Genomic DNA, 15,668 nt, shown 5'->3' on the forward strand with positions numbered 1-15,668 from the left:
CAAAATCATCAGGAGGGACCGCATCAACCAGACCGGAGGAGGCATCGCCATCGCCCACAAGAACACCATCTTTATCACGATCGACGCCGACGACACCTACACCGCCGCCGAACACCTCCACTTCCAGATTCACACAGACCCAAAGACGACCCTCAGAGGCACCCTCATCTACAGGCCCCCGGGACCACGCACACAATTCAGCGAAGACATCACAGACTTCATCAGCCCACACGCCCTCCCCTCCGCCGACTACATCCTCCTAGGGGACCTCACCTTCCACCTGGAGAACAACAAGGACCGCAACACCGTCACCCTGCTGGACAACCTCGCCAACGTCGGACTCAAGCAACTGGTCAACACCCCCACCCACTACGCCGGCCACACGCTTGACCCAGTCTTCTCATCCAGCAAACACATCGCCTTCAGCCACGCCACCGGACTACACTGGACCGACCACAGCTGCGTCCACTTCAGCTTCAGAAAAACCACCACCCACCACCACCCGCAACAGGTTCCTCACAGAAGCTGGAGCAAGATCACCGCTGACCAGCTCACCGCCTCCCTCAGCCAGAACCCACCTGCCAGCACACCGGACCCCAACGTAGCAGCCCGCAACCTTTACACAGTGACTGACCGCCTGCGCCGACGACCTCGCACCTCTAAAGAACCCTCCCAGCAGACCCAGAAGCAAGAAGGCCCCCTGGTTCACTGACAAACTCAAGGACTCCAAGAAGACCTGCCGCACCCTCGAGAAAGCCTGACTCCTCGACCGGACCACTGACAATATGACCGCCTTCAAACACGCAACCCGCAAGCACCACCAGCTCATCCGCACCACCAAGAAGAAATCTCTGAAGGACCGACTGGACAACAACGCCCACGACAGCAAGGAACTCTTCACCATCGTCAAGGAGTTCTCCAACCCCAGCACCGGCAACAACGACATCACCCCCTCACAGGATCTCTGCGACTCCTTCGCCTCGTTCTTCCACCGCAAGATTGCCGACATCCACAACAGCTTCGGCACACCACCCCCGCACCCAACCGTCGAACCAACGCACCCCACTGCCACCCTCCGCACCTGGACCACAGTAACCACCGAAGACACAGCCCGCACGATGAACACCATCCACTCCGGATCTCCGACTGACCCCTGCCCCAACCACGTCTTCAACAAGGCCGACTCCACCATCGCACCCCAACTCCGAGACGTCATCAACACCTCCTTCGACACCGCAACCTTCCCGGAGAGCTGGAAGCATGCCGAGCTCAGCGCCCTACTAAAGAAACCAACAGCGGACCCCACCGACCTCAAGAACTTCCGCCCTATCTCGCTCCTCACATTTCCTGCCAAAGTCATCGAGAAGATCACCAACAAACAGCTTGCCGCCTTCCTCGAGACGAATGGATCCCTCGACCCCTCGCAGTCTGGTATCAGAGCCAACAACAGCACCGAGACCGCCCTCATCGCAGCCACCGATGACATCCGAGCCCTTCTCGACAACGGGGAAACAGCAGCACTCATCCTCCTGGACCTCTCCGCCGCGTTCGACACTGTCTGCCACCGCACCCTAGTCCAACGCCTCAGCAACACCGGCATCCAAGAGAAGGCCTTGAAGTGGATCACCTCGTTCCTCACTGGAAGAACACAGAGGGTCCGCCTCCCCCCGTTTCGTTCCAAGGCCACCGAAGTCATCTGCGGCGTCCCGCAAGGATCATCGCTCAGCCCCACCCTCTTCAACGTCTACATGAGACCTCTTGCAGCCATCGCACGCCAACACAACCTCAACATCATCTCCTACGCCGACGACACCCAGCTGATCCTCTCCCTCACCAGAGACCCCGACACTGCCAGAACCAGCCTCCACTAAGGGATGAAAGACGTCGCCGAGTGGATGAAGGACAGCCGCCTGAAACTGAACTCAGACAAGATGGAAGTCCTCATCCTTGGGCCATCACACACCGCCTGGGATGACTCCTGGTGGCCCCCAGCCCTGGGCACCGCCCCCAAGCCGACAGACCACGCACGCAACCTGGGCTTCATCCTGGACTCCTCCCTCTCGAGGACCAGACAAGTAAACGCCGTCTCCTCCTCGTGCTTTCACACCCTCCGCATGCTCCGCAAGATCTTCCGATGGATCCCGATCGAAACCAGGAAGACGGTCACCCAGGCCCTCGTCATCAGCCGACTGGACTACGGAAACACCCTCTACGCCGGAACCACAGCCAAGCTGCAGAAAAGACTACAACGCATCCAGAACGCCTCCGCCCGTCTCATCCTAGACATCCCTCGACGCAGCCACATCTCCGGCCACCTGAGGAACCTGCACTGGCTCCCCGTCAGCAAGAGGATCACGTTCAGGCTCCTCACCCACGCACACAAGTCACTCCACAACCTGTGCCCCAAGTACCTCAACAACCGCCTGACCTTCCACACGCCCACCCGCCAGCTACGGTCCGCTAGCCTCGCCCTCGCCACCGTACCACGAATCCGAAGAGCCACCGCCGGAGGCAGATCCTTCTCCTACCTGGCGGCCAAGACATGGAACTCCCTCCCCATCCACCTTCGGCAGACCCAGGACCACCTCGCCTTCAGGAGACAACTCAAGACCTGGCTGTTCGAGCAGTAGCACCCCCCCCCCCCCAAGCACCTTGAGACCCTTCCGGGTGAGTAGCGCGCTATACAAGTGATATGATTGATTGATTGATTGATTGATTGATTCAATGCCATTGCTTGAGGTCTCTCAAAGTTCCTGGCACCTGTGCAATGCTGGTTTTGAATATGGAGATGCAAGTCACTCTTGGGCCCAAATACAAGCTAGTACCAAAGTCAAAGAGAAACATATTAGAATACAAAAATAAATGAATGCACTGTATACCACTTAGCTCTACTCTAACCCCATTACTTTATTTATACTATAGCATTAATAGTTAAGCAAAATGAACAAGGTTTATTACAAGCAGCAGCATATGCTTAAATGTGGGAGACATAAAGCGGCGATCTTGGCGCTAGTGCGCAGAAGCAAGAAGTTCCTGTTAAAAGCACAGATATGTCACACCACGTAGATGTGGCTGACCCATGCGCAAAAGAGTTCCCGCGTTTTCAGCGGCCATTTTAAGGCAATCGGGTTACTGTTAGTAAAAGCTCATATGCAAGCTTCCCCATCATATGTCGTGTAATGTAAATCTTAATAGACAAAACATGTTGATTAATTTATTATAAGTTTTTTTGAGGGGGCTGAATACAAGCAAGTTTCTGTAAACATGAAACCTTGCTCCATCACCTATGTTATCATGGCATTAGCGAGCCTAGGAGTGCCTGTCCATGCCTTTCCAGTGTTAGCATGGCATTAGCGAGGCGAAGGGTGGCTGTCCATGGCGTTATCGTGGCATTTACTTAGGTGTCCCCAAGAGTCACCACCCTAACCCCCCCCCTCATTGCGGCCGGGGCCTCTCGCTCAGTATTATTGAAACTCCTGCTCTGAAGGGTCTTTCGAGTCCATGGCTGATCCTCTCTGTGCCCGGCCGCGCTCTGTTTCCCTCCCAATGCAAAAACAACAGTTGATGGACAGAATGTAGAACAATGTCATACATTCACTCCAGTACAGAGATCTGGGCCTAAATCCATCGTTTTTTTGCACTCCACACCACCCCAGGTCAGACATGGCCATATGCAAATCAACCTTGACCCTGTGCCTCATGGGAACAGTGCAGCCCGAACTGCCAAGCCATGTCTTTCCTGGACTGGAATCAAGCATCCTAGGACTGGTGTCTGGATATCAGCCGTCTTCAGCCAGGATAGATTGACTCCAGTGGCGTGGAGAGCCTGGGACTCACGTCTGAGCATACCCATCCCACTCGGGGTGACAAATGCAAAGGCCGAGGCTGTGGATGGAGCAGAGAGGCGTCTCCGCTGATGGCATCTGGAGCCAGAAGGGCTGGGGTCTTCCACCCCATCACCTCCCATCGCCCTCGCGCTCGGATTCATCCTGGAGCCTGCGGGGTCTTCAAAGCCTCGTCCTCATTTGCAAACCTGCCTGAGCAGAAAGAACCATTCAGCAGCCACGAGCAGCCGATGATGCTGAGAAAAGAAGCCTCTTCCTATGCACCCTCCAGACAAAGCCATGAGCCCAGGACCAGAGAACTGGAACTGAGTTCAGTTCGCGGTTGTAAAGGCAGAAAATGTGCAAAGTATAAAAGGTTTTTTGTGAGTATTGATAAAGGCGAATAGTCAGTTTGACTCTTCAGGGGGTAATGTTGCAGAATACAAGGCGGAGTGTGCAGCAGGTGCAGGCTGCACCGGGTGCCAGGCAGATGCCGAGGGGAAGCTGTCACCAGCCTCTGGCAGTAAAACCCACTCTGCAGAGCAGACCCTGCTGGTCCAGGGCCCAACAACTACTCTTTCATTAATGGCCCTGACAGGGAGGGGGCTGTTGTTGCTAATAACATTGGGCCCGGTTCACAGAACTAATCTGAGACAAAATCCTAAACTTATTACTTTTGGTTAAACTCATTACTTTTGGTTAAACTTACTACTTTTGGTATTCTCAAAAGGCATTTAGTAGGACTAAAGTTATTCCAGGGTTGTGAGGCTGTATGTTTTGTGATTTTCTCCCTTGTGAGGTAGGGTCAGGCGATGTTGCTAGCTGTCTATACCTGTGGACAGGAGTTGTGAGGTTGCAGAGTTGTGTTTTTCCCTGATGGAGGTAGATGCTAGAGCCGTGTGATGTTGCCAGGTGTATATACCTGTGGCCAGGGGTTGTCAGGTTGTATATATTGTGTATTCCTATGGTGTGAGGTGGAGGCAAGAGCCGTGCGATGTTGTCAGCTATATATAAACCCATGGACAGGGTTTGGCAGGTAGTATATTTTGTGTTTTTCTCACATGTGAGGTAGAGCCGTGTGAAGTTCCCAGCCCATCTATACCTGTGGCCAGTGTTGTCAGATTGTATGTTTTGTGATTTTCTCCCATGTTATATAGGTTTGTGTGATGTTGTCAGATGTATATACCTGTGGCCAGAGGTTGTCAGCTTTTATATTTTGTGATTTTCTCCCATGTTAGATAGGGTCGTGAGACATTGTCAGCTGCATATACCTGCGGCCAGAACCATGTGATGTTTTCAGGTGTATATACCTGTGGCCAGGCGTTGTCAGCCTGTATATTTTGTGTTTTCCTCCGATGAATGGTGGAGTTGTGTAAAATTCCCAGCCTGTATATACCTGTAGCCAGGGTTGTCAGATTCTATGTTTTGTGATTTTCTACCATGTTACATAGGGTCAAGTGATGTTGCCAGCTGTATTTACCTGTGGCCATACTTTGTCAGCCTGTATATTTTGTCTTTCCCTCCGTTAAAAAGAGGAACCGAGTGAAGTTTCCAGCATGTCTACCCTCGCCCAGCCCCGGGCTCCTCCGCTCTCTGCCTCTCCTCTTCTCCACAGGAGCTCTCCCAGCAGGTGACACTTCACTTGGTGACAGAGTAGCCGCCATCTTTTTCTCTGAAGAAAGGTGCTGTGACAGCCAGAGCGCGCCGCCGTCACACGCCTGCGTCCTGTCTCAGCGGAGACAAAGGCGGCATGGCGCCGAGCACAGCGCACCTTTCTTCTGTCACTCAAAGCCACACAAAGGCTCTCTTCCTCACACAGTAAACGTGCAAGAAAACCCTTTAAAACTAGAAGGGACGTTGTTTTGTTCCCATTTTCCGTTTCCTTTGTGGGGAATCAATTACCAGAGACGCTTGTCACCTGCGTAGGAAAGGACGGTTTGAGCGGGAATGCGTTTCCCTCCTGCGCACGATCTGTGCACGTGTGTCACCCACGGGGCTTGTCTTTTGGATAACATGAGGTACGGGAGACATGCTCCGTAGGTCAAAAAATACTTATCATCAACATATTGAATTGAATCTAAACGGAATTCCTCCTAATCACTTCCCCCAACCAATCAACCACCATCCTCAATTGGATGAACCACCTAACAGCACTCAAAGGGCAACCTCTCATTATCGACTCAACGAAATCGCTAGGAGTGACTTTCGGCAAAAATCTAAACATGCAGAAACACATCAGCGCCTCTACAAAAAGAGCAAACTTTCAGATGAACATATTGAGAAGACTGAATCCCTTCCTGCCAGCTAATGACTTCAAACAGGCAGCTCAAGCTTTAGTCATCCCTGTTGTCTTCCCAGATCGATGACAGCCCCCTAGGAGCCTCAATCAACGCAGCTGCTAGACTCATCACAGTTTCCAAAAGAAACAGTCACATCTCCCCTGACCTTCGAGCCCTCAACTGGTGACCTTTCGAGGCTAGAATTCATCTGAAAATCACTTGTATGACACACAAGGCACTACATCACAAAACTCCGAGTTATCTAGCTCAGAAACTCGTGCTCTCTTGTGGGAATGAATCCACCAGGAGCTCCAGGAATCTTCTACTGAAACCTCAACGATTTGTCAAGAAGAAAACATACAACCGGTCCTTCTCAGGAAGGGCTCCCAGGATTTGGAATGCTTTGCCCCCAGAACATAAAAAGAATCCTTCTACTGCATTCTTCAAAAAGTGAGTGAAAGCTATTCTCATGGCTAAATATACCTGAACTATTTATATTTACCTGTGATATATTTGCTAGTTGTTATTAGTTATCTGTTTGTATGAGATTCACCTACATTTTTACATGCTTGTTCCGTTTTACTTACTACCCTGTAAAGCGCTCTGATACCCGTAAGGGTCTTGTTTGCGCTATACAAAACTTTTAAAATAAAAAATAAATAAAATCTCCCTCATGTTATTTTTATAGTAGAACTGATGCTCAAAGGGAGGGCATAAAATACTTTGCAGGGCACAGAAGACAGTGGCCCTCAGGACCTGGCTGTTCGAACAAGCTTTTGGGACCTGCAAGTGCCTGGATACAGGGTCAGATTGGTAAAACGGGCACTCGGGCAATGGCCGAGGGGCCGGTATCCGAGTTCCAGCTGTGGGCTGCTTTTTTGGGCAGCCTCGGGGGCGATTTGGACTGTGTCTGGTGTGTTCAGATGTTGTCTGTGGCCCAGTGGGTGCCTGAGTGGCCTTTCTGCAGGCAGATGGGCGTCCATTACCTCCCTTTTATCAACGGGCAGAGGTGTCACTCCCTTTCTCTCGCTGGGCCGGTCAATTAATGTATTCATACTAAGCGGGGGTAAGGGGCCTGAGCACAAGTGGCCTCACTTGTTTTCAGGTGTGTTTCACCAGTGTGAACTAATCCCTGCATTTTTTTTCATCTAAGTAAAGTTAAGAAAACTTCGCTGAAGCAGTGTTTTCGGAAAGGCAATATGCAAATGTAGGCTACTTTTTTTAAGCGTGCCCGGGACGATTTTTTATCCCAATCCAACCCTGCCTGGATATCCTATTGGGTGGTTAGCCAAGCTTTAGATATTCTGATTGATGGATTAATTGAGAACAAACAGATAAACCATGTCTACAGCTGGGTAAAATGGGGTCTTGGCATTTCCTAGAGCCGTGATACACAAAGTAGAGTCCGGAGCGACATGCGGCCCTCCTGACCATTGCACACGGCCCCAGTAGCACTGGGTCGCTGTTTACTGGGCTCAGGTTGACCAATAAAAAGATGTTACATCGATGGGCAAGCATTTATTTAAAGTTTGATTCAAGAAAAACAAAAACGAAGTAATTGGAGAGTCCTGCACCACTTAAATTTAGGAACACTTTTATTTCTAAAGACATCTAACAGAAAATGCATATAATAAGTTAAGGCCTGATTCACAAAAGTAATCTGAGACAAAATCCTCACTTTCCGACTTTCGGTATTCACAAAAGGCATTTAGGAGTGGTAAAGTTAGGATTTTGTCCTAAGTTTATCTTAAGTTTTGGTTTTAAGACAAAATCCTAACTTAAGTTAAACTTAAGTTAAACTTACGTTAGGATGTTGTCTTAAGTTTGTCTTAAGTTTTGGTCTTAAAAAAAATCCTAACTTAAGTTTAACTTGCACAGTAACCCGCACACATGGTAACACAAGCAGAGTAAAAACAACACAGGGTAGAGGATCAGAAGTATTAGTTTACCTCACACCCAGGAAGCAGCAGGGGACAAATAAAAATAATTCACATGTGCAGAAGATAGGAGACTGTCCTGGTTGGAGGTGTACTGCGATGACGTGGAGGGAAAGGAGTTAAGACAATGGGTGGGTGGTAAACATCGCTCCGCTGGTTGAGTCTGCAGAGTTGTGCTGCTCCGTGTGGAGACCGGCGTTTCGCCAAAAGTAACCCTGGGCACGAACTCCGCTCCGCTGGCGGAGTATGCAGAATTTTGCATACTCTGCGTTCCGCGAAGAATGCAAAGTTCTTGCAAAACTTCTGACTCAGCAGCGGAGCGGAGTTCAACCCCGGAAACTCCCGCCTCCCACCCCCACAATAAATATTTTTTAAATCAAATTTACAATTAAAGTAAAATAAAAGCGCACATACCTTATCGCAGCATCCCGGGCTGCCCTCCTTGCCGTAATCCCCTACATCAGACGTACTTTCAAGGTAGGACTGCTCATTCGCGCGCATTTGTGCAGTCTTACCATGATGTTCGGGATTACGCCGAGGACTCGGTCTCCCTAAAGTTGGTGAGTTTACAAGACCGCAGTGTGCCGTCAGGTTAGCTTCTCATGTGTGGAACTTTGTGGGTAGTGCCCGAGAGCAGCGGCTGTCAACACCCAAGAGTGGTGAGGTAGGAAAATGGGTGGATGCAATCACACGTGTTCAATGAATGAGCATTTTATTGCGCAGCACTTTCATACCCCAGGGGTACCTGGGTGCTGTGGATGCGACGTCTCCAGCGAGGAGCCTGGACAGAAACAAGCAGCAAGAGGAAAAATAAAGGTAAGAAACGAGGAAAAATAACGGTAAGAAACGAGCAAAAAGAGGAAAAATGAAGGTAAGAAATGAGCAGAAAGAGCACAAATAATGGGCAGAAAGAGGCAAAATAAAGATCAGAAAGGAGCAGAAAGAGCCACATAATGGGCAGAATGAGCAGAGAGATTACTAACCCACTCAGCTAGCTCGCCTCCTCTGGTCCCCTGCGTCAGTCCCTCAGCGCTGGAAGCTTGAAGCAGTTGAATTCTCAATTCAGACGATGCTCTCATGTTGCTGATAATGTTCAGCAGCATGAGTGTAACGTCAGGATTGGCTGGAGCAGGCTGTCTCAATGCTCCTACAGGCACTGTATGCCTGTGTCTGCTCTCGATCCAGCTGTCTGAGACAGCTGGGTGGAGAGGATTACACTGTGCATGTTAGGCTGGCCGTCGCAAGACAGACATCCAAAGGGACAACGCCTGTGGTAAACTCTTGTAGGAAGCACCACATCCCCTGCTGCCAGCCAGCAGTAATGGCCCTGTCCCCCAAACATCAGCTCAGGCTGGGAAAAGGAAAAATAACATGGTAATAAATTACATTTATTACCATTTTATTTTGTACCCTTGTGGCTCTGGCAGTAGAGGGGCGACGCTCCTCTGCCCTAAAGGAGGAGCTGCAGCTGGTGCCCAAGGGTGCACTGCTTACACCTGCACTTTCTGATTTTATTGGAGATGCACAGGAAATTCAAGTTTCTCGCCGGTCAGAAGGAATTGGTGCACTGGACTGGGAGTGACCTCTCTTGGATTGAGAAGGAACATTGTCTGCCTCCGCCATGAAGAAGAAGCAGATAGCAGTCCTGCAGATAAGATTTATGTTTATGGTGGCTTTGGTTTTCAAAACCATGATCTATTGACTTGGTAAGAGTATTCAGCATCATTCAGAAACTCTGTCCATCACCACCCCCTTTTTCCAAAATCGTTTTTATCCACACTATGTGTGGGAGGGTATACTCAGACGTGAGTCCCTTGCTCATTGCACCATCAGGATTCAAGCAAGCCGGGCCGAAGAAGGCTGTGATGCCAGAAACCTGTCCCCGGAAGCTTGTTTCCTTCCCAGTATAAGAATTGGCTTGGTAGTTTGGTTTGCCCTGTTCCCATCATGCACTGGGACAGGAACAGACTAATTTGCATATAGCCAGGTTCTGAGCTGGGATGGTGCAGTGAGCTAAAAAACGGTGATGGATTAAAACCATGATCTATTGACTTGGTAAGAGTATTCTGCATCATTCAGAAACTCTGTCCATCACCACCCCCCTTTTCCAAAATCGGTTTTATCCACACTATGGGCCGGATGTAGGTCGGTCGGTAACGGCCGAAAATCGGTATTTTCGGCCGTTACCGACCGGTATTTACGAAATGGTATGTAGGGCCACATATTTTACAGATTCGGTAAATTTACCGATCGGTAAATTTACCGAATCTGTAAAATACCGAATCGGTATTTTTACCTATTCGATAAATTTGATATGTAGGTGGGACTCTTCTGAGTCCCACAACCCTTACCGAATCTGTATTTTACCATCAAATATATTTGATGGTAAAATACCGATTCCGGTGTGCATGCACATGTGTGCATGCACACCTGTGCCATATGACAGGCAGACCTGTCCTTAGGGCAGGTATGCCTGCCACATGGCACCCGAGCCTCTTTTGGGGGTGCCAGGGGGTGTCAAAGTGACACCCCCTGCACCCTTGTGGAATTCGGTTTTTACCGATTCGGTAAATACCGAATCGGTAATGCCCATTCATTCCTATGGGCTGCAAAGCCCATAGGAATGAATGGGCATTACCGGTCGGTATTTACCGAATCGGTAAATACAGATTTTTACCGATTCGGTAAAAGGAACATCTGGATGTTCCTACATGTCCCCCATTCTTATTTACCGATTCTTAATTACCGAATCGGTAAAATTCGGTAATTAAGAATCGGTAACTGAGTCCTACCTACATCGGGCCCTATGTGTGGGAGGGTATACTCAGACGTGAGTCCCTTGCTCATTGCACCATCAGGATTCAAGCAAGCCGGGCCGAAGAAGGCTGTGATGCCAGAAACCGGTCCCCGGAAGCTTGTTTCCTTCCCAGTATAGGATTTGGCTTGGTAGTTTGGTTTGCCCTGTTCCCATCATGCACTGGGACAGGAACAGACTAATTTTCATATAGCCAGGTTCTGAGCTGGGATGGTGCAGTGAGCTAAAAAACGGTGATGGATTAAAACCATGATCTATTGACTTGGTAAGAGTATTCTGCATCATTCAGAAACTCTGTCCATCACCACCCCCCTTTTCCAAAATCGGCTTTGGTTTTCATGCCAAACATTGGCCTGTGGTCACTTTACAAAGATGTATGTATGTATGTAGGTGATTTATAAAGCGCAACTGTTACTCCGAGGAGTGTCCTGGCACTATAGCGGTGGTGCTGCCTGCAGGCAGAAAAGGAGAAAGAGCCCAAATTGAGGAGAAAAAACAGGTCTTAAGTTTTTTCCGGAAGATTGGTGTTTCCTTTATGGCCCTAAGAGTCAGTGCCAGCTCATTCCAGTGAGTATTTTTAAAATATAAGGTGAATTCACGTGCTGACGCGGTTGGTCTTCTTACAGAAATGTCATTCTTAGATATCACAATTGCGTTGGAGAAATTTTTGAAAGCAACAAGAGAATTTGTAATGGAGGCAACAAAGGAGGGTGGTAGATTTTAAATTTTTTAGAGCTATCCCAATATTGTGATTTTAGGGTTTTTTATCTTTGTAAATTGTGTTAAAATGAATTGTGGTTTATTATGTTATCACTATGCGGATCTAAAGTTTTATGCATGGTTTATAGACTATCGTCTAAATAAACATCGTCTTATCATCATCAGTGAGTAGGGCCTAGAAATGAGAAGGCTCTGCCCCCGCTCTCGTCTTCTTAATCCGAGGGACAAAGGCCAGACAGAGATTTCCAAAGCGAAGGTTTCTCTGGGGAGTATAGGACTTGATTTTGCCTTGAAGATACCTAGGGCCTGTCCCTTAAAGTGCTTTTTGGTTAGAAGCAATATTTTAAAAGTAGTCCTCTTTCTAACTGGAGTGGTGAGTGTAAACTCGAGAGGAGCCTGGCTTTCAAAGGGTCCTCAGGTGACGATGGGATCATCCCGTTGTAGTCAGCGGCATGGCAGATTACAACTTACATCCTGCAGCAGTGCAATCTTGGTAACTGTGTCCCGTCAACTACCTGCATGCATGTGCATAGCTCTACCAGATACATGGGCATGTAGAAAGAAGGGCACCTCCAGGTTTCTGGGCATAATGTTGTTGTGGGAAAGGCACAACCAGCGCTTTGAGTGGGAAAAAGAAACTAGGGGTGCTCTAAAAGGGGCGTGACACATTTCTTAAAGGGGTGTGGCCTATCCGAGTAGGGGTGTGGTCTAAATCAAGATAACTAGCATTGTGTGCTTTAGAAAATCATGAAGTCGCATCCAGCAAAGGATAATAAAATAGGCAAAAACTATATTTATTAAGTATAAGCCTTAAAATACCAAACACTTTAAAAAACATGTAAAAATTATTTACATTACTTAGAAATTTATTGCAGGATTTCCCAAAATCCTTGAAGATTTTCACTCGCTTGCTTTAAGGCAGAGCAGGGTCACACTGGTTGCTGGAGAAATCTTGCTGCAAGCCGGTTCTAACCAGCTGTTGTTGTGCCAATGGCTGGCACGATGACGTAGGTGGCGCTGAGAGAAGGAAAATCCCGAGAGAAAGTGTTTCTCTTCAAAGGATTTCCCTTCCTGCTGCAATGAAGTCACAGCTTAAGCAGCTCACTCGAAACACCAACAAAAACCGGGACGTCTGGTCACACTACCTTTGACCTTTTAGGCCCGAAAGTAGAGCCCCATAGACACCCCTTTCGAGATCCCCCCCAAAAACCTGGGGTGCTCAGACCCCCTCACACCCCCCCCCACTTAAAGCCCTGGGTACACCCCTTTCAGGAATAAGATGTGTTAATAATGCTCCACCCACTCATTGAATTCAACAGAATTCGGCAGAGTATTTTGATAACTCCGTGAGCTCCTCCCACCCCTAGTTAAGACCAGAGAACTTTCTGGGGGACCTCACAAGAGTACTCTAATTTTCATTTTAGGTTCTGCATTAAAACATGACCCTGCCCAACATAGTGGACTGATTAATTCCTCTAAGATTTAAACACAAAACATTAAGCTTTGATCTAAAATGGGAGAGAGAATGTGGTAACAATGTAGTTGCAGAATTGCACATTAAACCTAGAAACCTTGCCTCAATCCTGGCTGCCACTTGACCACATTGTCCAATCTTTAAGAATTACTTTTTTTACAGTGCCTCCTTTTCCTTCATCATCACATGAGAACACCTTGAAATAGATCAGGTCAGGGTGTGCACTGCACAAAAGCACCAGATTATAATGTTACTCCATTGATAGAAACACCCTCGACCATGGATAGGGGCAAAAGCCAACTCACTTTCTTCTTGGTTTACTTACAGCATTCTCATCAGGGCATTGGTGCTGGGGGCATGAATTTTCTGAAGTTCATGATTAGAATCTGTCACTTCTAATAACTGCCACATATTGCATTGGTACACTTTAATAGACAAACTGAAAAATAAAGTGTATAAAGAAATACACTCTTTTGAGTTTTGAAGAGTCTTTATCATATATGTACTGGACTCTCTGCGCCAAGCGACAGGAGACCCCTTTGCCCCCCTGCCCACACACACAATCCACTGCTCTTGTCGACCATGCAAGAGACAGAAATCAACCAAATGCCAAATCATGCTTTAACACCTTTGCTGCGGCGGCAATTCCGCTGCAGCGCTAGGGGGGAGGGGGGCTGCGCGGCGCTCCCATGCTCGTGACGGAACCGCTCCGTCACGAGCCTCAGGCGTGCTGTGCTTGTGACGGGGCGGTTCCGTCACGGTCTCGCCCGCTCAATAGAATGCGCCGCGCAAGCACGAAATCAGCGCCACGCAGGCACGAAATCAGCGTCGCGCAGGCCCGCCGAGCGGGCTGTGACGGAACCGCTCCGCCACCAGCACAGCGCGACCGAGGCTGGTGACGGAGCGGTTCCGTCACCAGCATGGAAGAGGTTAAAACCATCTGTCTTGCATTGTTTATTTTTTAAATCGCAGAAGTGCTGCAGGCAGGCCATGCGGCTGCCCTCTCTGCAGTAACAAAACCAGACGCCATCATTAGTGAAACAGGCCCCCACCCTGCCTGCCCAGTGGGAAAATGCCTGGCGCGCAGTAACTCCAATCCAGGCCTAGAAAGGGGAGAAACATGCGCAGTTGTAGCAGAATTTTAACAGAGGTGAATCTAATGGGGGGAGGGAGGCGGGGCAAGCCCCCACATCTTTGGCTTATGTTTTTTTTATTCAGGATCTTCCCAGTGCAGCCCTGGAGCTGGGGTCATATGCAGGTGACAATTTACAGAACATTAAATTGCATGCATTTTAATCTAATGCCTTCAAACTCATTCTCCTGTTCTTCTGTGTGGACCCCATGCATGGCATGGGCAAGGTCTTATGACATCGGGAGGGGCGGCATCAGAGTCAGGGAAAAGACTAGAGCGCTGCAAGAACAGTGGGGCATATTATCAAGGGGGTTTATCTCCGCTTTTTTGGCTTTAAAAGCCAAGAAAGCGGAGATAAAATTATCTCCCTATTACCAAGCTGTCGCTAACACCAGTTAGCGACAGCTAATAGGAGATAGCGACCATCTTGGGCCCCGCTTTGCATGTCAGTGATATTTATCACTAATGACATGCAAAGTGGGCGTGCCAAGATGTTAGCAACTGGAAACAGTCGCTAACATCGCTATCTCCTATTACCAACTTTTGGAGATATTCGCGCTAAGCGCGAATATCTCCAAAAGCTAACACCTGCCCTGAGCAGTTCTTAGCCATGTTAACCAATGGGAGGTGGATAACATGGCTAAGAGCATTTGCTCGATAATGCATGAATATCGCTGACTTTTCAGCGATATTCATGCATTGCGGACGTTTTTTATCGCATTTGCGATAAACCTTGCTAATAGCAAGGTTTATCTGCGATAAAAATCGCCGATTTGCGGCGATAATGTTTGTCTCTAAACAAGTTAGAGACAAAAATTATCTCTATTGGTTGGTAATATGCCCCAGTGTCTCTTGGGCGCGGTTGCTGCTGGGAGGGAAAATACTAAATTACTCTGAGAGCAGGAGTCAGGAAGGTTGAAAGAAATTGGAGTATTAGTTTAGGGGGTGACTACACACCTCAAGAAATAATCATAATCCTTGTTAGGATGAATCACTACATCACTAAGTTAACCTAAGCTCTACCTCCTGATAATTACAGAAGCTTAATTTAGTGGCAATGTGTAAAGTACTTTTGGAGTATCGAAAACAGGAATAAAGTCAAAACACACGGAAAGAAAAATCCCAAACTAATTTTTAAAAATGTAATACATAAAAATTAAAAAAAATACATAAAAAGAACAATAATTCAAAGAGGGGTACTGGAGATATGGATTTTTAATAGTTAAGGTTAAATATGCCACCAAAAAGAGATAAAGTGCCAACAGCTGTCAACTGGTTTTGTCAGACTGGCGCAATTTGAGGCCGACCACAATGGAGCACAGGTCGGCTATAGAAACCAGGTTTTACCTTGTCAGAAGTTGTACCTTCAAACATAGTCTCTGAAATGGAAGTCTAAAATCTTTAGCAGGCAAGGGAACAGTCTGTGGCCGAGAAGGGCTCTACGAGATGAGTAGATGTTGGACAAGGTCCTAAGAAAGTTGTGAGAT

General features: G+C 48.2%; 1 protein-coding gene across 1 annotated transcript in view; it reads left to right on the forward strand.

Moving 5' to 3' along the window:
- Nucleotides 1-15,668, forward strand: part of KLHDC8B (kelch domain containing 8B) — an 840,178-nt gene that overhangs the window by 771,852 nt on the left and 52,658 nt on the right. The window lies entirely within an intron of this gene.

This window comes from Lissotriton helveticus, chromosome 9 (assembly GCF_964261635.1).
Source record: "Lissotriton helveticus chromosome 9, aLisHel1.1, whole genome shotgun sequence".
Taxonomy (NCBI): domain Eukaryota; kingdom Metazoa; phylum Chordata; class Amphibia; order Caudata; family Salamandridae; genus Lissotriton; species Lissotriton helveticus.